The following is a 27,016-nucleotide window of genomic DNA, read 5'->3' on the forward strand; positions in this document are numbered from 1 at the left end:
GCTTTGGTTTCGTCGATCGACGCTTCGGAGTCGGGATCGTCCTTTTCAGCTTGTAGGGCAATGTTGAGGTTCGACTTCTCTACTTGTTTAGGCTCTGCAAGTCGAGACTCGTGAAGTTCGAATGTAGAAAATAAACTTTCTAAACTACTTACCACAAAGTCCTTAGAGATGTAGTAAGCATCTACTAAGGACGCCCACTCTGGAGTTCTAGGGAAGGCGTTGAGCGCATACTGGATGGAATCTCGGTTTGTTACTGATTCACCAAGATTTATCAGTTGTGTAATCAGCTCCTTGATTCTCGCTCGGAGTTGCGCTACCTTCTCACCGGTGTTCATCCGGAGATTCGTCAGCAGAGTCCAGAGGATGTCACGCCTCGCTAGCTTCGCTTCTGAGGTGCCTTCATGGAGTTCCAGGAATTTATCCCAGAGGTTTTTGGTGGAATCGTAGCTTCCGATCCGACTTACCTCCTGGGGTGGTAGAACACTGAGCAGGTGAAATTCTGCCTTTCTGTTGGCCACGAAATCGGCCTGCTCCTTCTTCATCCAATTGTATTCTTCTTTGTCTTTTGGCGCTGTATATCCATATTTCATTATTAAAAGAATATCGAATTCGGTCTTGAAAAATACCTTCATTTTTCGCTTCCATGTAGCGAAGTCTCCATCAAACTTCGGGGGATGAATGTTCGCTCCAGCCATTATCTTGATCTTTGTGCTTCAGTCGGCGGTTAGTCCTTCTAAGGCTGTCGGGCTCTGATACCACTTGTTGGTGTAGCGAGGCCGGCAAGAGGGGGGTGAATTGTCTGAAAATAAAGTATACCGTCCTCAAGACTTTCAACTAAAAAAATTCAACACTAATAAAATAAAAAGCAGAAATAAAAGAGGAGACAGAATTTTAACTTGGTTACAACCCAGGGGATTGTTAATCCAAGGCGGTCGAACAGCTCTAGTAGAATATCTCCTTTACTGTAGGTGGAGAAGCCTTTTTTACACACTTAGAATGCTCAGAGGTTGCTAGGAACTTAATACAGAGTTGAATGATTAATTTCCTAGCTCTAGGGACCTTTATATAGCTCTTGGAAATCTTATCCCGAGTGTTGAAGGCGCCTCCAAGAGGGTTGAGTGTGCCTCCAAGCAGTTTGACCAAATAAAGCTTTATCCGATTGCAAATGTTCACTTTTACTGGGTCTGAGGCACCTCCAATGTCCTTGAAGGCGCCTCAGACTAGTCTGAGGCGACTTCAAGGTGATGGAGGTGCCTCGGACTGGTCTGAGGTGCCTCGGACTGCATGGTATAAATACTACATAGTATATATAGTTTCCAGCTTCTCTTTTTCTTCTTATTTCGAAGCTTCGATCGCTTGGGTGATTTCGGCCAACCGAAATAGGGCTCACCCAAACCCAATTTCCGACCTTCTCCTTGAGCAAGCTTCTGACCTAGCTTGTCGTCCCTCGAACGCCGCACACATTCTTCTCGTCCACCGGTGTACTCTTCCGCAGCTCTTTCGTCCTTCGGACGCACCGAGCCCGTCGGCTCCCTTCCCGTGTCGTCCTTCTCGCTAGCTGTATCTTCCGCTCAACTTCCTACACTCCTAAGTTCCTACACACTTAGACACAGGGATCAGATAACAAAACAGGACCTAACTAACTTTGTTGATCACATCAAAATACCCACGGGGTCCAACAGCTTGTTCTCCAAGCAAGGAACAATTTTAAACAAAAATTAAAATCTCTCTTTTAAAATCCCTTTTGTGGATACTTCTAAAAGGAATGTTTTATAAATTAAAATCTCTCTTTTAAATCCTTTTATGGATATCAATAAAAGATAAAGATAAGATTTAAAATAAAACATGATTTCAAGAAAGGAAAGTTTTATCAAAAAATTAAAATATTTCTTTCACATTATAGATAACTACAAATAAGGAAAGATTTCAAATCTCTTTTTTTATTCCTTTAAAGAAAGCTATAAAAGGAAAGATTTTAAAATTTAAAACTCTCTTTTAAAACCAACATAAAAGGAAAGTTTATAACAAAATTAAAACTCCCTTTTATTTCCTTTTATGACCGATCTAAAAAAGGAAAGTTTTATAACAAAATAAAACTTCCTTCTCTTCTTGTGTGTGGCCGGCCCCTTGCTTGGGCACCAAGCAAGGCTTGGCCGGCCCTAGCTTAGGCTCCAAGCTTAGCTTGGTAGGCCCCTTGCTTGGTCTCCAAGCAAGGCTTGGTCGGCCCTAACTTGGGCCTTAAGAAGCTAGGCTTTGGGTGGATATAAGGCTTTATATAAGAGGCTACAATAGGGACCTAGAGGAAGAATTGGCTTTGCTCTCTCGATGAGCTTGAGCTTCCCGTGTTCGCCGCGAACACCCAACTCAAGTTCATCAATAATAACTCATACCACTAAAGAGTTATTATTGCACTACCGCACCAATCCTATATTACAATATGGGCTCCTTTTTATTATAAGTACGTTAGTCTCTCTATGTTTAAGATATCGAATGCCCACTAATTAAATGAGTTACTGACAACTCACTTAATTAATATCTAGATCCAAAAGTAATACCACTCAACCTTATTGTCATGTCGGACTAAGTCCACCTACAGGATTTACATGACAATTCTTATAAGCTCCTCAAGGGGACATCATCAACTTATACTAGGACACAGTTTCATTGTATAATCAACAACACACCATATAAATAATATCATTTCCCAATTTATCGGGCCTATTGATTTAACGAGCTAAATCGCACCCTTTGATAAATTAAAGAAATAAATATTAAGTATACGTGCTTGTTATTATATCATGATTAAGAGTACGCACTATCATAATAACAGAGATTTTGTTCTTTTATATAGTCAGTATAAAAAGTGTTGGTTGGTCCTAGGAAGATCGTACCGGTTCTACTGTACAAAAAATTTGTACAAGTGTCGAACCTTTCCTAACAACCTATTGTGTTCTTTAGAAATTAAATTCGGAATCGCAAACGGAACTTAACATTATTGATTCCAAATTTAACTTATCTGTTCTTTTAGGTTTATACTTGGATCACAAACGGAACTTAACATTATTGATTCAAATCCACCTATGTTATAAATTCAATTAAATATTAATTTCAGAAATTGACTCCCAGGTCAAACATGGCGAGGCACTCGGCCTTCTTGGGTATGGGAACATCCACCACTGCCTTGACAAAGCCTTTTAATGAAATTCAATATTTAATTTCCTTATATAACTCTAGGTTTAACTGAAAAGAACAATCAAATCACAAGATCGAAAAAAAAAATAAAAGAAACACAACTTCGAATATCTAATCCGAAAATCTAGAATCACTAGCCTCTTGTGTTTGGAATTCATATAAAGAAAAACTAGCATGATGCGGAAAACAATTACTAGTTATACCTTTCTTTGTAAGCAACAACCTCTTGATCTTCTACTGTATTCCTCTTCTTATCTCGGACGTTGTGTGGGCAGCGATCTACCAAGATGAGAACCACCCAAGCCCTTCTTCTTCCTCCTTGCAAGTTTCTGCCAAACACCTCTCCTTGAGATGATGAGTTTCGGCCACCACCACCAAGCTCCAAGGGATGCTAGAAACAAAGCCTCCTTTCTCTCCTCCTCCAAGCAAGATCGGACCACCACCAAAAGCTCCAAGGGATGATGTCGCCGGCCACCAAAGAAGAAGAGAAGAGGAGAAGCCAAGGAGAAGGGTCGGCCACCACCAAGGAAAAGAGGAGAGGAAAATAGAATAGAGTTGTGTCATGAAGTCACCCCTACCCCCTCTTTTATATTCCTTGGTCATGGCAAATAAGGAAAATTTAAATATAACCTTCCTTATTTTCTTTGCCATGAAAAGGAAAATTTTAATTAATTAAAAACAATTTCCTTTTCTTAAATCAACATGGTTGGTCACCTCATAGCTTCATATAAGGCAAGTTTTAACACAAAATTAAAACTTACTTATTTGTTTCCGAAAATTTTAAAATTAAAATTTCTCTAATAATTTTTCCCTTCATGGTTGATTATTAAAGGAATTTTATAAATTAAAATCTCTCTATTAAAACATGTGGATGACTTCCAAAAAGGAAAGTTATCTTTAAAATTAAAATATTCCTCTTAATCAACAAATAAGGAAAGATATCAAATCCTTTCTTAATCTTTTGTAGAAACTATAAAAGGAAAAATTTATAATTTTAAAACTCTCTTTTAAATCATGAACATGGTTATAAAAAAGGGAAGTTTTCTCAAAATTAAAATCTTCCTTTCAATCTATAAATAAGGAAAGATATCAAATCTTTTCTTAAACTTTTGTAGAAAACTATAAAATGAAAGATTTAAATTTTAAACTCTCTTTTAAAACCATGGAATGCACATAAGAAAAGATTTTAAATAAAATAAAATCCTTTTAACTTGATGTGGCCGGCTACACCAAGCTTAGGTTCAAGCTAGGGCCGGCCACACAACTTGGCTCATCCTATTTGCTTGGCCGGCCATCTTAGGATGGGTATAAAGGTGGGTATAGGTGGGTATAATACTTTATTATTAAGAGGCTATGATAGGGACCGAGAGGAGGAATTGGTTTTGGTCTCCCGATGAAATTCAGCTTCCCGTGTTCGCCCCGAACACCCAACTTAATTTCATCAATAATAATTTATACCACTAAAGAATTATTATTGAACTACCGCACCAATCCCAAATTATATTTTGGGCTCCTTCTTATTATGAGTGTGTTATTCTCTCTGTGTTTAAGATGTCGAATGTCCACTAATTAAATGAGTTACTGACAACTCACTTTAATTAATTTCTTAGTCCAAGAGTAGTACCACTCAACCTTATCATCATATCGGACTAAGTCCACCTGCAGGGTTTAACATTGTAACGACCACCCTTCTTACTACTACTACTCTCTAAGGATGACCGTTACTTAACTACTAACTCTACTTAACCGGTATGATTAAAAATCATATGAAAACCCTACTGAAAAATTTCGACAGAGTCTCCCCTGTACCGGTGACCATATTCAACAATACATGTAATATATACTCAGCCACAAGCGACTGGAACACATATCAATCAACCACGCAGTATAATAAATCCAAAATAAAGAAAACCATACCACAACTCATCACACCATATCACAATTCATCTACTATGTCCTAATCACATCACAATATCATGTACTATCTCAAATACTTCTAACATAACAAAAGACAATAGAAACTAGAATAAAACTCTTTCCTAGTCCCAAGGCTTCCATAGTCCTGGCATCACACATCCTTCGAACACCTCCTTGTCGCCTTCCTTTCTATATCTTTTCCTTTCCTGTATCTGCAGTAAGAGGAAGTGTAGTCTATAAGCAAAATTTGCTTAGTAAGCGCTATCTAACTCACAAAATCATGAATGTGCATGTATACGAAAAGAACTAGAAACTATATACTCTAAAAAGAAATAAAGCATAAACATAACTGCTCATGTCAAACTAATAGCAAAGAAAAGCTAAGGAATCTACTCATGTAATTCTAATAGTTAATCATGCTGTTCATCTAATAGGTAAACATGAAAACTACTCATCTACTAGATAAACATGGTAGAATAAAGAACTAAACTTACTGATTTTTAGAACTATATGAATCTTATTTCATTTGTTCTAAACTTAATCTTTAATACTTTATGTTTATGTAAAACTCGTTTTACTTGTCGAAAAACTTATACTTATAATACTTCAAAATAATAATCAACTTCTTCTTGGGCCCAGGCATAGTACCATCTTATGCGCGTTCCCTAATAGGTTGGGGTAGCGAGCCACCAATCCTAAAAGAGCAGACCTCGGTCTACCAGGGCCAAGACCTCGGAATTGGACACTTGGATTTGTTTAACGACAACCTTGGAAGTCGGGTACTAGCCTCTTCTTAAAAGTAAAATACTTATAATCTTAATTACTTCTTCTTTTAATGCCTTGGCATTTTAATAGGCACCTTGTGTGCCAAAATCCCTAAAGTCTTGACTTTTGGGATCTACTTAAGGCCTCGGCCTTTTCTTTCTTTTCTTTATCTTTCTTATACTTTTCTTATAAAAGAATGCTTCTTACAAAACTGAAATGGTTAAACAAATTCTAACACTGCAATGCTTAAACAAAATCTGCATACAAGTTTAAACAGAAATCTGCATATTAAGCTTAACTAAAATCTGCATATTAAGCTTATCTAAAATCTGCATACTGAGCTTATCTAAAATATGCATACTAGCTTAGAAAAATCTGCCGAATTCTCTTAAGACTAGGTTGTTCATGTCAAAAACATAGCACAACCAAAACTAAATCCTGCTGAAGCTTAAAATCTATGTAAACTTGTTGGAACAAGAATAAATTAACTAACCTATTGAATTTGTAACAAAAGGAATCAATTTTGCTGAATTGAACCTTAAGAAATCAACTTGCTGAATTGAAACTTTAAAAATTAAATTTGCTGAATTATCAAAAAGAAGGCTGTCCTATGCTCTAATAGAGTTGTACGTTTCTGCAGTGAACATAAAGAAAACTTGAACTGGAATAAGCTCCAAAGGGGGTTGTTCTAAGCTCCAAATGGAGCTATTCTTGTCTGCAGAAATGCACAAAGAAGGAGGTTGTTCTCTGCTACAATTGGAGCTATTCCTTATCTACTGCAAATACCATAGGGAAATGGGACTGTTGGTGCCCCTTTCCTAACGTAAACCAAACTAAACCTGTTGGAAACTTAGAACCAATATAAAGCTTGTTTCGTTTCAAAATCAAATCCCATATCTAGCAACAGGATACTAATTCTTGCTACTACATAACTTAAAAGGAAGGAAACCAAGAACGCATGCTACTAAACTTCAATAAAACAGAGCCCTAATCCAAAAAGGGAACAACATGGCAGCAAACTTCGGAACAAAACAGAACAAATTCGGAACACAAGAATAAGCAGAGTTCAGAATCTAATCCAATCAAAAACTCTTTCCCTCTTCCTTGACAACTCACGGTAGTAAGCCCTAAGCTACAAACTTCACAAAAAAATTTTGAAACAAAAGGAAAAGAACCCGGAACTATCCTACTGCAGGTGAGTAGCGACTTACCTTGGGTTTCTTGGACTTACAATTGAGAAGGAGGCTTCTAGGGCTTTCGGCGAGCTCAAAATCCCGACTCTTCTTCGTGCTCCCGACTCCTCCTCATCGAGAAGAGCTTAAGGAGATGGAGGAACCCCTCGGAGAACCTTGGCCGACCGCCGGATCGAAGCCCTAGCTTTCCTTGCCTTCTGCCCAAGCACGGCCATCGCGCGCAGAAGAGGGACGCGAGGAGAGAAGAGGAGGACGAATTAGGTCATGGGATAACATCGACTTATCCCTCTTTATAATACCTAGGTATTTTGTTATGGCTTAAGATTATTTTTCTCCTTACCTTTTCACGAAATACTCGCGGAACCGTTGGTTGGTTGCGTTTCCGCAGAGCCCCAGGTCATGGGTTCAAATCCTCAGCCGAGCCTTTTTCTTCCTCTTTTATTTTAAATGTTCCTAACTACCGCATAAATATAATTCGTCCCTTATATGGTTAGTAATAGCCGCTTGCCCACTTGGTTAGCTGGGTTTTTAACCGGGTCAAGGGTCGCTGGTTCGAACCTCAGCTTGGACATCTTTTTATCAAAACTTCCTTCGTTTAGTAAAAATACCAAACGACTTCCAAAAATTACATAAAAATACTCTAAAAATTTCTAAAAATCTCTAGAATTTTTCTAAAGTATTTCTAAATATTTTTAAGAACTTTTAGAACTCCTAATGAGGAAAATTGGGTCGTTCCAAACATGACAATCCTTATGAGCTCCTCTTGGGGACATTATCAACCTAAATTAGTAGGACACAGTTTCCTTCTATAATCAACAACATACACTATAAATAATATCATTTCCCAACTTATCAAGCCTATTGATTTATCAAGCTAAATCTCACCCTTTGATAAGTCAAAGAAATAAATATTAAATATATGTACTTGTTATTATATTAGGATTAAGAGCACACAATTCCAAAATAACTAAGGTCTTGTTCTTTTATTAAGTCAGTATAAAAAGTGTAGGTGCAGTGGAGGTCGGCAAGAGGGGGGTGAATTGCTTCTAAAAAATAAAAGTAACCCTCCTCAAGACTTTCAACTCAAAATAATAAGCAATAGTAAAATAAACAAAGAAACAGACTCAGCGATTTACTTGTTTACAACCGAGACGGTTGTTAATCCAAGACAGAAGAAAAGCGCTCTGAAAAGATCTCCTTCTCTGAAGGCAGAGAAACCTTTGACACAATGGAAAACTCAGACAAGTTGTTAGGAATGACTACAGAGTTGAAAGAATAATTGTTGAATAATTCCTAGGTCCAGGGGTCCTTTTATAGCCCCTGGAAATTCTATCTCGGATGCCCAAGGTGCCTCCAACAGAGGTCCAGGGCGCCTCCATTGAGTAGGTGGATAAAACTTTATCCGAAACGCAAACGATCACATTTGACCTGTTGAAGGCGCCTTCATCAAGTCATGAAGGCTCCTTCATGTTGAGGGCGCCTTCATGCTTCATGAAGGTGCCTTCATGTTGAGGGTGCCTTCATGCTTCATGAAGGCGCCTTCAAGCTGGTTTTCCAACTTTTTCTTCTTTTCCAGTTCCTTTGCTTTGGCTTCCGATGCTCCGATAGCTTGGGTGATTCGGCCAATCGAAATATGGCTCACCCGAACTCAATTTTCGACCTTCTCCTTGAGAAACCTTCCTCCCCGGCTTAACGTCCCTCGAACGCCATGCACGTTCTTCTCACCCACTGGTGTACTCTTCCGTAGCTCTCTCGTCCTTCGGACACACCGAGCCCATCGGCTCTCTTCCCGTGCCGTCCTTCTCGCCAACTACGTCTTCCGCTCGACTTCCTGTGCTCCTAAGCTCCTGCACACTCAGACACAGGGATCAAACACAAAGGAGGACCTAACCAACTTGGTTGATTACATCAAAACAATCACGGGGTCTAACAATCTCCCCCTTTTTGATGTGCATCAACACAAGTTTAGGTTAGGGTAAAAGTAGACAAACAATAATTTTAAAGAAATTACTAAACTAACATTTTTAAGCATAAATTTGCAATTAAAGTAAATTGCAACAATTTAATTAAGAGTTTAAACAGAATTTTTTAAAAATATTTTTAAAACTTAAAACTCAGAGTTTTGAAAAAAAATAAAAAAATTATCTCCCCCTAAACTTGTACCTTTCTCTCCCTCTTTAATCACAGCAAAAATGGGGTAATAATAAGATAATATGATATTTATTTAAAATATTTAGCAAATTCTTAAGTTAGAAAAATTTCTGAGCAAAAATGAATTTTTAGAATTTTCCAAAAAAAAAATTCTAACTAAGATGAATTTTTTTTGAATTTTTTTTAAAAAAATTATAAGTTAAATGACTTTTTAGAATTTACCAAAAAAAAATTCTAAGTAACATGAATTTTTAGAATTTTGAGAAAATTTCTAAGTAAAATGACCTTTAAAAAAAATTCTAAGTAAAAATTTTAAAGATTTTCAAAGACAATATTTGAAAAACTTTCAAAGCATTATTTAATTCTAATTTAATGCTTTTTCAGAAAGTTAATTAAACATTTTATTTCAAATTTTCAGCTTCCAAGTCATGGCGAGGCACTAGGCCTTCTTGGTTATTGGAGCAACAACCACTTCCTTAGACAAAGCTTCATAGGGAAATTTTAATGTTTAATTTTCTTGCTGGAAGCTTTAATAATAAAAGAAATTTAGTCTAATAAAGCTTTTGGAACCCAATAGAGGTTCCTTCCTACTGGATTAATCAGAAACTTAGGGGGTATATAATTCTTGGGAATTTTCCTAAGTTGACCTTGATGATGTTTAACATACCAGTTTAATTTTCCATAAATTCTAAGTTTTGACTTTTGAAAAACATTTGTTTTAAAACATGCATCAATTTTCAAATTTTCAATTTCTAATTTTAAATTATCATTTTATTATTTTAATTTATCTAAAACTATATTTAAGTCAGCATTCTCTTTTTCTAATTTGAATAAATCTTTAGAAAGAGACTTGATAAACTGAAACGACTGAGTAGGGGTTAGAGCACGTACCTTACTTACCTAACTTGGTGATGCTCCCACTTCATCACTACTTTCTTCTGATGATGTTCGACCCTCTTCATCTATGCTCATTTCTGAGCATAACTCATTTTCGAGAAGATGGTTAGCCATCATCGCTAATCCTGAGAAGGCTTCGACGTCTGATTCGGAAGAAGATGAATTTGACCAAGTGGCCTTCAGGTTCTTGTGCTTGTAGGATTCTGGTTTCTTGTACCTTGTCTTTTCGTTCTCTTTCTCCTTTTTCTTTAATTTTGGGCAGTCATCTTTTATGTGCACTTCTTCATTGCAGTTGTAGTAATGAACCGTTCTTCTCTTTCGCTCATGCCTCTTAGTCTGCGATCTAAATTTATTAGAATTAAAAAACTTATTGAAATGCTTTACCAGTAGTGTCGCTTCCGATTGGTCGATCGAGGTTTCGGAGTCAGAATCGTTTGTTCTTGCCTTTAAGGTAATGTTCTGACTTGTTTTCTCCACTTCATTGGGCTCTGCAATATTAATCCAAGACTCGTGAAGTTCAAAAGTTGAAAATAAATTTACTAAAGTACTTACCTCAAAGTCCTTAGAGATGTAGTATGCATCTACTAAGGAGGCCCACTCTGGAGTTCTGGGAAAGGCGTTGAGTGCGTACCGGATCGAGTCTCGGTTTGTTACTTCTTCTCCAAGGTTGCTTAGTTGAGTTATTAGTTCCTTAATCATTGTTTGGAGTTGCGCTACCTTCTCACCATTGTTCATCCAAAGGTTCGTTAACTGAGTTCGGAGGATGTCGCGCCTTGCTAGCTTTGCTTCTGAGGTACCTTCGTGAAGCTCCATGAATTTTTCCCAGAGGTCTTTAGCGGAGTCGTAGCTTCCGATCCGACTTACCTCCTGGGCGGCAAAATGCTGAGTAGGTGGAACTCTGCTTTTTCATTGGCGACAAAATCGGCTTGCTCCTTCTTGCTCTACTGATACTCTTCTTTGTCTTTTAGAACTTCAAAACCATATTTCATAGTTAGTAAAATATCGATGTCGGTTTTAAAAAATACCTCCATTCGGCGTTTCCATGTCACAAAGTCTCCGTCAAATTCAGGGGATGAATATTTGCTCCGACCATCATCTTGATCATTGTGCTTCAGTCGACGGTTAGTCCTTCTGAGGTTGTTTGGCTCTAATACCAATTGTAGGTGCGGCGGAGGCCGGCAAGAGGGGGGTGAATTGCTTCTAAAAAATAAAAGTAACCCTCCTCAATACTTTCAACTCAAAATAATAAGCAACAGTAAAATAAACAAAGAAACATACTATGCGATTTACTTGGTTACAACCGAGACCGTTGTTAATCCAAAGCAGAAGAAAAGCGCTATGAAAAGATCTCTTTCTCTGAAGGCGGAGAAGCCTTTTACACAATGGAAAGCTCAGACAAGTTGCTAGGAATGATTATAGAGTTGAAAGAATAATTATTGAATAATTCCTAGGTCTAGGGGTCCTTTTATAGCCCCTGGAAATTCTATCTCGGATGTCCAAGGCGCCTCTAACAGAGGTCCAAGGCGCCTCCATCGAGTAGGCGGATAAAACTTTATCCAAAACGCAAACGGTCACATTTGACCTGTTGAAGGCGCCTTCATCAAGTCATGAAGGCGCCTTCATGTTGAGGGCTCCTTCATGCTTCATGAAGGCGCCTTCAAGCTGATTTTCTAGCTTTTGCTTCTTTTCCAGTTCCTTTGCTTTAGCTTCCGATGCTCCGATAGCTTGGGTGATTCGGCCAACCAAAATAGGGCTCACCCGAACCCAATTTTCGGCCTTCTCCTCGAGCAGCCTTCCTCCTTGGCTTAACATCCCTCGAACGCCGTGCACGTTCTTCTCGCTCACCGGTGTACTCTTCCGCAGCTCTCTCGTCCTTCGGACGCACCGAATCCGTCGGCTCCCTTCCTGTGCTGTCCTTCTCGCCAGCTGCGTCTTCCGCTCGACTTCCTGCGCTTCTAAGCTCCTGCACACTCAAACACAGGGATCAAACATAAAGCAGGATCTAACCAACTTGGTTGATTACATCAAAACAACCACGGGGTCTAACAAAAAGAACTTACCTTAAATGATCCTACTCAATACACTTAGAGTGTACTAGTGTAATTTATTAGTCAAGATAAACTAATACCTAATTACACCATGACTATTCCAACGGTTTGTTCCTTTCCATCTTAGTCATGAGCAACTGTTTATAATTTATAAAGGACTGATAACATGATCTTTTGTGTGTGACAACACACACCATGTTATCTACAATATAAATCAATTTGAACAACTACACTTAGCATAAATGTAGATATTTGACCAATGTAATTCTTTATTTAAAAAATAAATGTTTACAAAAGCTAGGCTTTTAGTATACACTCTAACAAAAAGAAACAACCTGAAATGGTCCTGCTCAATACACTCATAGTGTACTAGTGCAATTTTATAGTCAAGATAAACTAATACTAAATTACACTACAACCACTCCAATGGTTTGTCTCATTCCATCTTGGTTGTGAGCTAATATTTATAATTTATAAGGAACTGATAACATGATCTTCTGTATGTCTCCTCACACCATATTATCTAGAATATAAATTAAACGGACAACTACCCTTAGCATAAATGTAGACATTTGACCAATATGATTCTTATTTTAAAATAAATATTTAAACAAAAAGCTAGACTTTTTGTATACACTCTAACAATAAGTACCTTTGGCAGTTATGAAACTAACCTTCTTTTGATCTTCCTTAGCCAGTGGGACTTGATGGTACCCTTGATAAGCATCCAACATGTAGATAAACTTACATCCAACAGTAGAATCCACTACTTGGTCAATGCGAGGCAAGGGATAATAATCTTTTGGGTAGGCTTTATTGAGATCCCGGAAGTCAATGCATACTGTCCATTTGTTCCCAACCTTAGAGACCAAGATCACATTGGCCACCCAGCTGGGGAATTGCACCTCTCGAATATAACCTACCTCTAGTAGCTTATCCACCTCTTCTTTGATGATCTTGTTCTGATCAGCTCCAAAGTACCGCTTCTTTTGTTTGACTGGTTGGGCGTTAGGATATACATGAAGTGTGTGCTCCATAACTGTAGGGGATATGCCCATCACTTCCTTGGGCATCCAGGCGAACACATCGTTGTTGCGTATCAAACATTGCATCAGCTTGGCTTTAAGTTCAGGTTCCATATTTGTTGTTATGTGAGTAACAGCTTCCGATCGACTATCTTGAATATGTACTTCCTCCTTTTCTTCATATAGCAAGGCAGATGGCTTTTTATGAATGACATTGACCTCCATTTTTTGAACTTTTCGTGCGACATTCACCTCTGTCTTGACTATTTCCACATAGCACTTGCGCGCCACTAGTTGGTCTCCTCTAACCTCCCCTACTTGATCATCCACAGGGAATTTTATCTTTTGGCAAAAAGTTAAAACGACAACCCGAAACTCATTTAAGGTTAGTTGACCTAGGATGACATTATATGTAGAGGGTGTGTCTACCACCATGAAGTACGATCGATGCGTCCACCACCATGACATTTTATTTAACCTAGTAGTTGAACTTCATTCCCCGTGAACCCATATAGAGGAGTTACCATGGGCTAGAGTTCACTAAAATCTATCTACAACTGATTAAAAGCTTATTTAAAAATAATATTAACTAAGCTGCCAGTATCAATAAAAGTACGGGAAATATTATAGTTGGTGATAACAGCCTTAATTATTAATGTGTCATCATGGGGTACTTCCACCCCCTCTAGATCCTTGGGCTCGAAGTTAATTTCTAGCCCAACTGCCTTCTCTATGCTTCATCCAACGGCATGAATCTTTAAACACCAAACATGCAACTTCCTTATTTGGTTAGAGTCACCATCAGTTGGCCCTCCCGCTATCATATTAATATTACCTAAGGAGACATTGCTGTGATTTTCTTCCTATCTAGTAGATGGAGGTCTCGTTGCACTTAGTCAGACATTTGAGCCTGCCCAGCCGTAGTGGTAAGATTCCTTCTGGTGGCTCAGTCGCCCAGTACTCTAGTTTGAGCGGGTTATTTTGCCTTGGATATTGTCGACGATTTAGGGTTGGAGAACATCGACGATATCGAGAATTATCGTCTTACTGATTCCTCAGAGTATAACAATTTTCTATACTATGAGTATTCATCTGATGATATGTTCACCATCTTCATGGAGCTTCTTGAGGGACTCCCACATGTTGCACAGCTTGAGGTCGTGGTTCAGGGTGACGATGTGGAAGAACTACACAAGGCCCTCTGGATGGTTGAGTAAACACCACTGGATGCTCTGTATTTGGAGCGGGGATGGGAATAACTTCTCTCCTTCGAGCAGCTTTAGCTTCCTCCATATTAATGAACTCATTTGCTCTCTCAATTAACAGATCAAAGTTGATGGGAAGATACCATATCTTTAAATAAATCATTATCATTAAGTCCTTGAGAAAATGCGCTTACCAAGATCTATGTAGTAGCCGTAGGAACATCTATAGCTATTTGATTAAATCTCTTAATATAAGCTCTGATGCTTTCCTTGGGACCCTGCTTGATTGAAAAAAGACTCCAGGGGGTTTTGTGGTACCACCAGTTACTAGAGAAATGATGAAGAAATAGCTTATGGAAATCCTTAAAACGACAAATAGAATTGTTTGGTAACTGCTTAAACTATCTTTGAGCTGCCCTCCAAATGTAGTGAGGAACATCCGGCATTTAACACCATCAGTAAATTGTTGAAGGAAAGCAACATTTTTAAATTTGAGAAGAAGATTTTCTGGATCGGTTGTCCCTGAATATTCCTTGATATTTAAATTTTGATAATGCTTCGGCAAAGGATCATCTAACACCCGTAAAGAGAACGGAGTAACGATCCGCTAAGGGGAGCTATCACTGGCTATGATCTTTCCTTTACGCTTGTCTCGTATAGATGTTTCTCCAGAAGATCCTTAGAGGGCTTCCATTCATCCTCCTTGTTCAAAAGGTGTACAAAAATATGCTCGAGGGCACTGGGTACAAAAATATGCTCGAGGGTTTCCCTTTGATGAGCGATTGCCGATATCATCGGATTTGGGGCTATGGGCAACGTGCTATCGGTATTAGCTCATTGTTGTTGTTGCAATAGCTTCTTCACCCTAGCATTGATGAGCAGCTCCAGGTGTTCCTGCGTCAAGGTTATGGTGTTAAGTTTTCCAGCTTCTTCCATCTCATAGCTTCAAATCCAGGTAAAGATTCCCACAGATGGCGCAAAATTTGATCCTATCTGAAATCTACAAGAAGTTGTGCTGGCTCTGATGAACAGTGGCTCTGAGGAAGACAAACTTTTGGAGATCCGGAGAAGCATCTCAACAATCCTACACACAGTGAGATGAGCCAACAAAGCGTTAGCGACCTAGGACCGGGGTGGAAATCCCTTGCTAAGCCCTCCAACGCTCAAGTTAGTTTCCTCTCTTCAAAGTGGAAGAAGCTAAAGTACATTAATGAAAGTATGAAGAAGTAGAGTTATAGATGCTAGAGTTTGTGAGCGTCAGCCTACCTTGCCAGCGGACAGGACTCCCCTTTTTATACTATCTCATATAACCTCCGCAATCATGAGGTGGTCTTCGGCTTGTTAGAGTTTGTTAGAAGATAGAGAAAGTACAACCTAGACCTCTCTCAATAATTCTTCTAGGAATCTTTTTCATACCCCAGATGTACCTCTTTTGTCGTTTATGACACCTCATTTTGATGAAATATGTAGAAGAATGTACCCCTGCAACTGAAGAAGGTTTGAGAGAATATTTCCGGCTAAACTTGTTAGACTATCATAAAATAATCTACTACATGTATTTTGACCGGTCATTTAAGCCGGTGACATATTCGAAATACCTTTTGTAAAGCATATCTCGACTGTCATTTATATACTAAAAGCTTTATAAGGCCGAGCGCCTTTAAGCTCTATCGGACTTTGCCTATCCGAGCGCATACAAGCACGTTTCTGCTTTTCGACCTTCACTCGGTTATTCATATACTAGAAGCTTTAAAAGGCCAAGTACCTCTAAACTCGATCGGGCTTTGCCCGTCCGATCGCATACAAGCATGTTTGTGCTTGTTTGATCTTCGCTCAGTCATTCATATACTAGAAGCTTTATAAGGCCGAGCACCTCTAAGATCAGTCAGGCTTTGCCTGTCCGAGTGCATACAAGCACATTTATGCTTGTTCAGCCCTCGCTCGATCATTTATATACTAGAAGCTTTATAAGACCAAGTACCTCTAAGCTCGATCGAGCTTTGCCCATCCGAGCGCATACAAGCACATTTGTGCTTGTTTCGCCTTCACTCGGTCATTCATATACTAGAAGCTTTATAAGGCCGAGCACCTCTAAGCTCGGTAGAGCTTTGTCCGTCCGAGCACATACATGCATGTTTGTTCTTGTTTGGTCTTCACTCGGTCATTCATATACTTGAAGTTCTATAAGGCCGAATGCCTCTAAACTCGATCGGGCTTTGCCCGTTCGAGCTCATATAAGCACATTTGAGCTTGTTCGACCCTCGCTCGATCATTCATACACAAAAAGCTTTATAAGGCCAAGTGCCTTTAAGCTCGTTCCGGCTTTGTCCATCTGAGCGCATACAAGCACATTTGTGCTTGTTTGGTCTTCCCATGGTCATTCATATACTAAAAGCTTTATATAACCGAGCGCCTCTAGGCTCGGTCAGGCTTTGCCCGTCCGAGCGCATACAAGCATGTTTGTACTTGTTTGGCCTTCACTCGGTCATTCATATATTACAAGTTTTAAAAGGCCGAGTGCCTCTAAACTCGATCGGGCTTTGCCCGTCTAAGCGCATACAAGCACGCTTGTGCTTGTTCGACCTTCACTCAATCATTTATATACTAGAAGCTTTATAAGGTCAAGCACCTACAAGCTCGATCGGGCTTTGCCCGTCCGAGCGCATACAAACACATTTGTGCTTGTTCGGCCTTCACTCGGTCACTCATATACTAGAAGCTTTATAAGGCTGAGTGCCTTTAAACTCGATCGGGCTTTGCTTGTCCGAGCACATACAAGCACGTTTGTACTTGCTCGGCCTTTTATTCGGTCGACCTATGCCCTACTGATCATACACTCAACTAGCTATGAGCATCCCCTTCTTCCTCTCATCTTTGACTTCCACTTTGAGTGGTCTGCTTATCATAACCCATATCAATATCACTATATATTGTTCATATCCTTAACTCCATGTTTACATTCTTATAGAGATTCTGACCAAATTCTAACATGACCTCACCAAGATCACACCGAAGAGTCTACTCTAAGTCTCAACACCATTAAATAAAGAAGTAACTATAGAAAGCTCGGTTAAAAGGATTTGGCTTATCACTAGGGCTCTCCAGTCATACAATCGCTAGAGTTATCTAATGTACTTCCTAATGGTAGCACTGGAATATCAATTCCAATTAGAATGCCCTAACAAGAATTAATCCCTATGATAAAATCTTTTTTCTCTAAAAAGTGGGTAACTATTGATGCCTTTTATCACTAAGGGCATAATATGTCTGGTTGAATGAGTATCCTCTATCACTAAGGATCCCCTGGTTATCCAGTCTAGTATCAACGTTAATATAGAGACAAATTCCTCACATCTATATGTTTATACCATTCACACATTTCATCAAATACTTACAAGGCATAAGACACATAGAACATGGCATAATCACCTCATTGAATAAGAAAATATCTAAATACAAAATTTATACATCACATCACATCATAGTTACTTCCTACATCCGATCTATAGATATATTCTATTGCAAGGAAGATACAACCAAGAGAATAAAATAGCATCTACGACTCAAAACATGGATTGAGAGAGAAGAGAATGCTTATCGATGTATCGCCTGTCTTCATAGAGGGAATCCTTGCTCCAGAGGTGGACGGATCATTGGAGATGATGAAGCTGGCCTCTCTAGATTTTTCACTTAAGTGGAGAACCCTTCCCCAAAGAGAGGGATGAAGTACCAAATCCAAGATGAGTCAAAGAATGAGATTCTTGACCCTTTTATACCTCCTCCAAACTACCCAGGTTAGCCAGGATTATAGGGTCCAGTAAAATGGGTTTTTCATGCCTTAAACCCAGTTTTCTCATGATTTACCTTAAACCAAAGTTGTAACATTTGAAATTATCTACATTTTAATATCTTTATTGAGCCATGGATCTAACTGAGCCAAAAGTTATGGTAATTCAAAGTTTGGTATGCAGTTTGGGATAAGGGTGTGATGTAGCCAAGAATAGGAGGCACAAACAAACCTTGTAGCATGGCTAGACCATGATTTCTCTCTATTGAACCTGAAGAAAATTTATAGATCTTGAAGTTAACTACATTTTGGTATAAAGAACAGCTCATAACTCCAACCGAGCATAAAGTTATAGTCATTTCAAAAGTTTACTGTCTGCCCAGATTCAACATAACTCTATTTTCACGCCACACAGTCCCTTCGTGTCCTCCACCACACGACCGTGCCTTGAGGCACGGTCATGGAATGAATGACCTCTGGTGGATAGGCACAACCAAGCCAATTGGCACGTCCATGGCTTGAATGGCCATGGGTGAGGGGGAACATTCGTGCCATTTGGCACGGCCAAGCCTTGAATCAGCTCTGGAAAATTGGCACGTCCATGTGAAACCACACAGCTTGCCCTTGATTGTGCTCTAGATGGGGGACATGGACATGTCTTAAGGCATGGCGTATGTTAGACTTTCGAACCACAAAAATCGCTTTTTGCGTTGCGGAAACCTCGAAGCTAGCCACGGATCCATGCGAAGATAAATAAATAAAATTTATGTACATGTTTGTCTACACTAGATCTACCTTAGATCTACATGAAAAGAAGTGTTACCCTTGTAGCGATGCCCTTCGCTTATCCCGCTCATCCAAATGGTTACCAGATCTCGTAGAGTGTTAAGTGTACACTCCTCTACACGTATTCACACGGACAAAAGGTGGAGAAAACCACTTAGAGTGTGCTAGCACTCTTGAGAGGTTTCGGTAATGGAGGAGAGGGAGAGAAGAAGAAGAGAGGAAGAAGATGAAGCCTTGAATTCACACCCCTTGAATTCCCTTAATGTGGTCGGCCACTCTTGAGAGGTTTTAAACCTCCATGTAATACCAAGAGTCATGGCTCTTGGTCTCCCGCATGAGGTGGCACACAATGATGTAGCCTTGATGATGTGGAACATCATTATTGTCCGGCCCATGCCAAGTCACAATGATGTGGCATTTGGTCAAGTCAAACTTGACCCTTCATCTTCCCTCTCAAGTCAAGTCAAACATGACCTCTTAACTCCCATGGTTGATCAAATCTAACCTTTTTGATTCAAGTCAATTTAATTTAATGAATCTCTATTCATTGAATTAAATTGACTCAATGAATCATAGTCTAAATTAGACTCATTCAACACATGAATCAAATTGAATCCAACTCAATTAGTCTAATTTGGATTACTCTTAATCCAATTTGGTTCATCATATGAACCTAATCCTCTTGGTCCATCATATGAACCTAATCTCCATCTAACTGCCCTTTGTGTATGACCCTATAGGTTCTTGTAATGTTGGTAATGCTCCTAAACTCATTTAGAAACATAAGTAATGAGCGGTATCTAGCAACACATCATTACTACCCAAGTTACAAGAATGTTGAGATCCAACATCACCATTGTGACTACTAATTGTGACTCTCACAATATGTGACAATGTCCTTCTATCCTTGACATCTAGATTGATCAAATTGAGGCATAGACCGTGTCATCCTCTAATCAATCTATGTCTTGAACTCCAAGTAGACTCACTCTAATCAAATTAGCTCAATATCTCATATTGACTCATTTGGGCATGACAATGCACTTAGTGGTGTCACTCTATCAAGAATCATGATGTCACTCCCGTCATATAGGAGGGATAGATCCCATCTACATCACTCACATCCCTCCGCATAGTTTGTTACATACCCAGTAGTCGCCTTTATAGTCCACCCATTTACGGGTGACGTTTGACGAAGTCAAAGTATGCAACTCTTTATGTAGGGAACCATGGTGACTTCAGGTCCAAGTACTGATAGTCATACTAATAGTCACATGAGAAAGTATATGACACCCATATAATGATCCATGATACTTTCTCATGGCGGGTCATTCAGTATACATTCTCTAATGCATACCCATGTGTCAACTTGATATCTAATATCCATGACTTGTGAGATCAAGTCATCAAGTTGACCTACATGCTAGTCTCATCGCATTAACATTGTCCCTGAATGTTAATACTTGACTAGGAATAATTAAGAGTAGTGTCTCTATATCATCTCATTATCAATTCAACCTATCGATTGATATAGATAAGAACCTTCTACTCAAGGATGCTATTATACTCAGTTATTTGGCACCAATACAAGTAAATATAATAACCATAAAGAAATGTCTTTATAAATATATATAGGAATATGATACATCGAGTCCATACAACAATCATCATATGATTGTCTCTAGGAGTCTCACTAACAATCTCCCACTAGCACTAGTGTCAATCAGTGTAGGCTCTAACACCCAATGACCTAGTGTGACCATCATGCTTTCTATGTCCCAAAGCCTTGGTCAAGAGATCAGTGATGTTAGCTTCTGTGGGTACTCTGCAAATTTTCACATCTCCTCTATCGATGATCACTCGAATGAGATGGAAGCGCTGTAGTATGTGTTTGGTCCGCTGGTGTGAGCAAGGTTCCTTAGCCTGCACAATTGCTCCATTGTTGTCACAATAGAGCTCTATAGGATCGGCTATGCTAGGAACCACCCCAAACTCAATAATGAACTTGCGGATGCAAACTACCTCCTTTGCTACTTCTGATGCAGCAATATACTCAACCTCTATTGTAGAATCAGCAATTGTGTCCTGCTTCGAACTCTTCCAGCTCACAACACAACCATTAAAGCAAAACACGAACCTAGACTGCGATCTATAATCATCCTGGTCAGTTTGGAAGTTGGCATCACTGTAACCCTTTACAGTGTTGGTTAGTCCTCGGAAAAACGTACCGGTTCCACTGTACAAAAATTTTTATACAAGTGTCGAACCTTTCCTTAAATAATCTATTGTGTTCTTTAGAAGTTAAATTAGGAATCTCAGACAGAACTTAACATCATCGATTCCAAATTTAACTTATCTGTTCTTAATGGTTTAGATTTGAATCGCAAGCGGAACTTAACACTATTGATTCAAATCCACCTATGTTATTAATTTCATTAAATATTAATTTCCAAAATTGGCTTCCAGAACTGCATGGCGAGGCACATGACCTTCTTGGATATGGGAGCAACCACCACCGCCTAGACAAAGCCTTTTAAGAAAAGCTAATATTTAATTTCCTTAAATAACTCTAAGTTAACCAAAAAGAACAATCGAATCACAAATTCGAAAAATAAAAGAAAAGAAACACAACTTTGAAACAAATCCGAAAACTCTAGAATCATATGCCTCTTGTGTTTGGTATTTCCAAAAATAACTATACAAAGAAAACTAGTATAATGCAGAAAACAATTACTAGTTATACCTTTCTTTGTAAGCAAATAACCTTTTGATCTTCTACCGTATTCCTCTTCTTATCCCGGACGTTGTGTGGGCAACGATCTACCGAGATGAGAACCACCCAAGCCCTTCTTCTTCCTTCCTAGTTTCGGCCACCAAAAGCTCCTCCAAAGATGAAGAGGTTCGGCCACCACCAAGCTCCAAGGGATGCTAGAAATATCGCCTCATTTTCTCTCCTTCTTCTCCAAGCAAGATCCGGTCACCACAAGGACTCCAAGGATGAGATGTGGTTCGGCCACAAGGTGGAGATAAGAGAAAAGAGAAAGAGATGTTGGCCGGCCACACCAAGGAAGAGACGGAGAGAAAAAGAATAGAGTCATTAGCCATGAAGGCACCTCTACCCCCTCTTTTATAATCCTTGGTCTTCGCAAATAAGGAAATTTAAATAAAAACTTCCTTAATTCATTTGCATGAAAAAGAAAATTTTAATTAATTAAAATTAAATTCCTTTTTCAATTACAATGGCCAGCCACATTCAAATCTCCAAGCAAATAAAATTTTAAACACAAATTAAAATTTCCTTATTTGCTTCCGGAAATTTATAAAAAAAAATTCTCCAATAATTTTTTCCTTCATGGTGGAGTATAAAAAGAAAATTTTATAAATTAAAATCTTTCTTTTAAACATGTGGATAATTTTCAAAAGGAAAGTTATATCTAAAAATTAAAATCTCTTTTAAACTAGTGTAATTATATAGTTAAGATAAACTAATACCTAATTACACTACGACCTTCCAATGGTTTGTTCCTTTCCATCTTGGTCGTGAGCTACTGTTTATAATTTATAAGGTACTGATAACATGATTCTATGTGTGTGACACCACACACCATGTTATCTACAATATAAATTAATTGAACAACTTCATTTATCATAAATATAGACATTTGTCCAATGTGATTCTTATTTTTAGATAAATGTTTATACTAAAAGCTAGGCTTTTAGTATACTTCCTAACAATCTCCCACTTATACTAAAAGACTAAGCTGTCATATCTGTTGCCATGCATCTGATTCAACCCTTCAACACGCCTATCAAAAGCTCTTGCCTTAAGAGCCTTAGTGAAAAGATCTTCCAGGTTATCACTTGATGTAATCTAAGCAGCAACAACTTCTCCTCGTTATACGATTTCTCGTATTGGGTAGTACTTGCGCTCTATTGTGTTTACTTGCCTTATGGACTCATGGTTTCTTCGAGTTTGTTACTGCACCACTATTACTATAATAATCTTTGGACAAACCAGAAATCATATCTAAGTCCATCTTGAGGTTACTGAGTCATACAGCTTCTATGACTGCCTCAGAGGCTGCCACTTACTCAGCTTCTTATGGTAGAGTCCGAAAAAGTACCTTTGCTTATCACTCTTCCATAGTTATGACTTCACCTCCTAAAGTAAACATAGAACCCCGAGGTCGACTTACTATTGTCCCTATCTGATTGGAAGTCAAAATCTGTGCAACCCACAGGGACCAAATTATCTTCCTTGTAAGCTAGCATATAATCTCTAGTGCCTCTATGGTACTTTAATATATACTTTACCGCAGTCAAATGTCCTTGTCCAGGGTTACTTAGATATCTGCTAACTATGCCCTCGATAATATAGATTTCTGATCTCGTACATAGCATACATTAGGTTTCTGACAGCCGAAGCATAAGGAACTGCTTTCATTTCCTCTATCTCCTTTGATGTCTTTGGAGACATCTCTTTTAGATAAAGCTACTCCATGCCTAAAAGGTAAGAAACCTTTTCTTGGAGTTCTGTATGCTAAAACAAGCAAGGATTGTTTCAATATATGAAGCTTGGGATAAGTAAAATATATTCTTTTCTTGCAATCCCTTTGACTCCTAAGTCCTTCATATCGAATTGTTTGGACAACCATACCCTTACTTCTGACAACACTTTGATATTGTTTTCAACTACCAAAAATGTTATCTACGTATAGTAAAAGAAATACCACCACGTTTCCATCACATTTCTTGTATACACAAAACTCATTCGGTTATAAAATAAATCCATAGGTATGGATTACTTTATTAAACCAGATGTACCAAGACCTTGAAGCTTTACTTCAGTCCATAGACTGTTTGAGCTTACACACAAGATGCTCTTTACTCTTTGCAATGAACCCTTCTGGTTGCTTTATATGGATGTTTTCTTCAAGACTTCCATTAAGGAAAGCTGTCTTGACATCCACTTGCTAAATCTCATAGATAAAAGAATTTGGGTAGACTTAAGCATGGCTACCGGTAAAAAAGTTTCCTTTTTCAACAAGCCTTGCTTTGAAAATTTCTACCTTCTTGTCTATCACTCTTTTCCTATTGTAGACTAGTTTTACCAAATGGCTTTTACACCATTTGGTGATTTTATAAGCTTCCAGACTCTATTAGAATACATATATTCTAATTCTGTATTCTTTGCAAAGATGTTGCATCTTTATCTTGGAGTGCTTCGTCATATGTCCGGAGATCAGGTTCATGTCCTCCAGGGATCGAGTCCAAAGATTATCCTAAAATATGAATCTTTTTAGGTTGCCTAACAACCCTCTCACTACGACGAGGCACTTTCTACAATTGTGTATCATTTGTGATATATATTGCAGTTTCTTGTGATATTTCATCTTGTACAGTTGGTACTAGGTTAGACGTGTCCTTTAATTTTCTTAAGAACAATTTTTACTCATGGGCTTATGGTTTATAGTATAGTCCTTTTCTAAAATCGAGCATTGGTGCCAACAATGACCTTCCGATTTAAGGACTACAAACCTCTTTTCGTTTTTCTAGGATAACTCACAAACAAGTGAACTCATGTCCAATTTTTCAGTGTCTCTCATGTGCTAGACCACCCAAACCCGAATATGCTTCAGACTAGGCTTACGCCCATTCTGCAATTCTGTGGGAGTAGAGAGTTCTGACTTAGAAGGTACTATGATCACTTCCGTTTCCAGTGTATATCCTAAAAATGAATTTGGTAATTTTCTAAATAACTCATCATCGATCTAATTATTCCATAAGAGCCTTATACCTTCTTTCTACTACACCATTCTGTTGGGATGTACCAAGTGCAGTTAGTTGGGATTGAATCCCTACTTCTGATAAGTGACTCCTAAATTCTCCCAAGAGGTATTTTCTACTACGATCTCACCGTAGTGTCTCGATATTTTTACTTTGACATTTCTCGACATCAGCCTCATACTCTTTGAACTAATCAAAGCACTTAGACTTGCGGTATATCAAGTAAATCTATCTGTGTCTCGAATAGTTGTCTATAAAATAGATGAAATATTCGAAACTACCTCTTGTCTGGATAGTCATAGGACCACACAAATCAGAATGAACCAATTCCATTATATCTTTGGCTCCATACCCCTTAGGCTTAAAGTTTCTCGATTATTTTTTCTTCCAAGTAAGAGTCTCAGGTTGGAAAGATTTCCACTACCAATGAACCCAAAAGTTCATCAGCTACCAATGAATCCTACTTAAGTTAAAATAACCTAGCTTTTGATGCCAAAGATATAATTGGTTCATTTCTAAAGGTTGCTTTCTCTTAATAGTTAGAAGATGTGTTATTAATTTCCATTTATTGCATCGTGGGAGTTATTGGATTTATAAATTGTCAACTAATGTACCAGAACAGATATTTTTCCTATTTTTCTTGATAACAAGTTTGTTATCAAAATAGACAGAATATCTATTCTTTGATAGTTTAGAAACTAAAATTGAATTCTTTCTAAACTTGGTATATATAGACAATTTCTCAAAATTCATTTTTATTCCTATCATAGGATAAACATCTCCCACTGCAACAGCTGCTACTTTTGCAGTAGTGCCCATGTAGACGGTGATTTCTCTTCATATAGTTGTCGGGTTTCCTGGAGCCCCTGCAATGAATTGCAAACATGATAGTGGCTCCCATATCTACTCACCAGGTACTGGTAGATAACACCACTAAACATGTTTCAACAACTAATGAATCAAATACACCTATATCGTTCTTAGTTCTAAGATGACAGTCTACCTTAATGTCCAAGTCTTATTTCCAATCATAATAATTGGGACAACTAAGTCTATTCTATAGTATAACAACTAGGTGATTGACTAACATTTGAAAACCTAAGAATCACAAAAATATTTGATCAAGACCAACATCCCAAAATCCCCGTGAATTTTGTATGCCACGATAGTGTGGACATATACAAATTCTAAAAGGAGATTTTATCCATTAATTTTTATTATCTTGTCAACCTATGACAAATAAAATTAATAGTTGGTCTGTCTTTGATCAAATATTTGGTCAAGACTCTAAATTTAAAATAATATCGATTCCTCAAAAAAAACTATTTAAATTTACCAACACCTCAAAGCAGCGTGAATTTTGCATGCCACGTTAGTGTGGACATATATAAAATCAGCATTTGTAAGAGGAGGGTTTTACCCATTAACTATCTTGTCAACCTAACTTTATGACAAATAAAATTATCTCAAACACCGTTAATTTTGTATGCCACGTTAGTGTAGACGTATACAAAATCAATCATTTGTAAGAGGGGTTTTAACCCATTAATTTTATTATCTTGTCACCCTAGTTTTATGACAAATTAATAGTTGATTTCCCTTTGGTCACACAAGTAATAGCAGTGACTCCATTGGGGAGGATACTATTAAATGTGTCTAAGTATATACCATTACTTGATACTTAGTCCATTAAATAGAATTGTGCCCCTTCAGATGGAGAAGATCACACACATCCTAAATAATTTCCTATAACTATCCATAAAGGAAGTTTGATCTAGTGATCCGCAAACGAACCCATCCATTGTGGAGGGGGGCACTCAGAGCCAACACGCAAGCTTGTTGCATCACTTACATACCAGTAATGGAGACCGTGGGATTTATATACTAATCCTTCCCCCACTTAGTTATTTATGGTGAGGAATTTTAACCTATGCTAGCATACATCACACGCATACACACACATCACAGTAAATAAAAGCAATAAATATGAAAATTATTTTTCCAACTATTATGGCCTTTTTCTGTCATTGTCTGCCATGTGCTCCAACCCTAGCTGCTGCCATCTTTAGCCACCGCCATCGGGTTGAGTCATCGCATCCATCTTGCTTCTTATTCCGCTGCGTCTCTGGTGCTCCAAAAGTACCATGCCTCGTAAGAATCCGATCCGCGACAAAAATAGAATTTTACATATATCGATCCTATATTCCACGAGGGAATGTCCATGTAATCTAGATCGAAAATAAAATTCTAAAAAAAACTAAGG

Source organism: Zingiber officinale, chromosome 5A, assembly GCF_018446385.1.
Source record: "Zingiber officinale cultivar Zhangliang chromosome 5A, Zo_v1.1, whole genome shotgun sequence".
Lineage (NCBI taxonomy): Eukaryota > Viridiplantae > Streptophyta > Magnoliopsida > Zingiberales > Zingiberaceae > Zingiber > Zingiber officinale.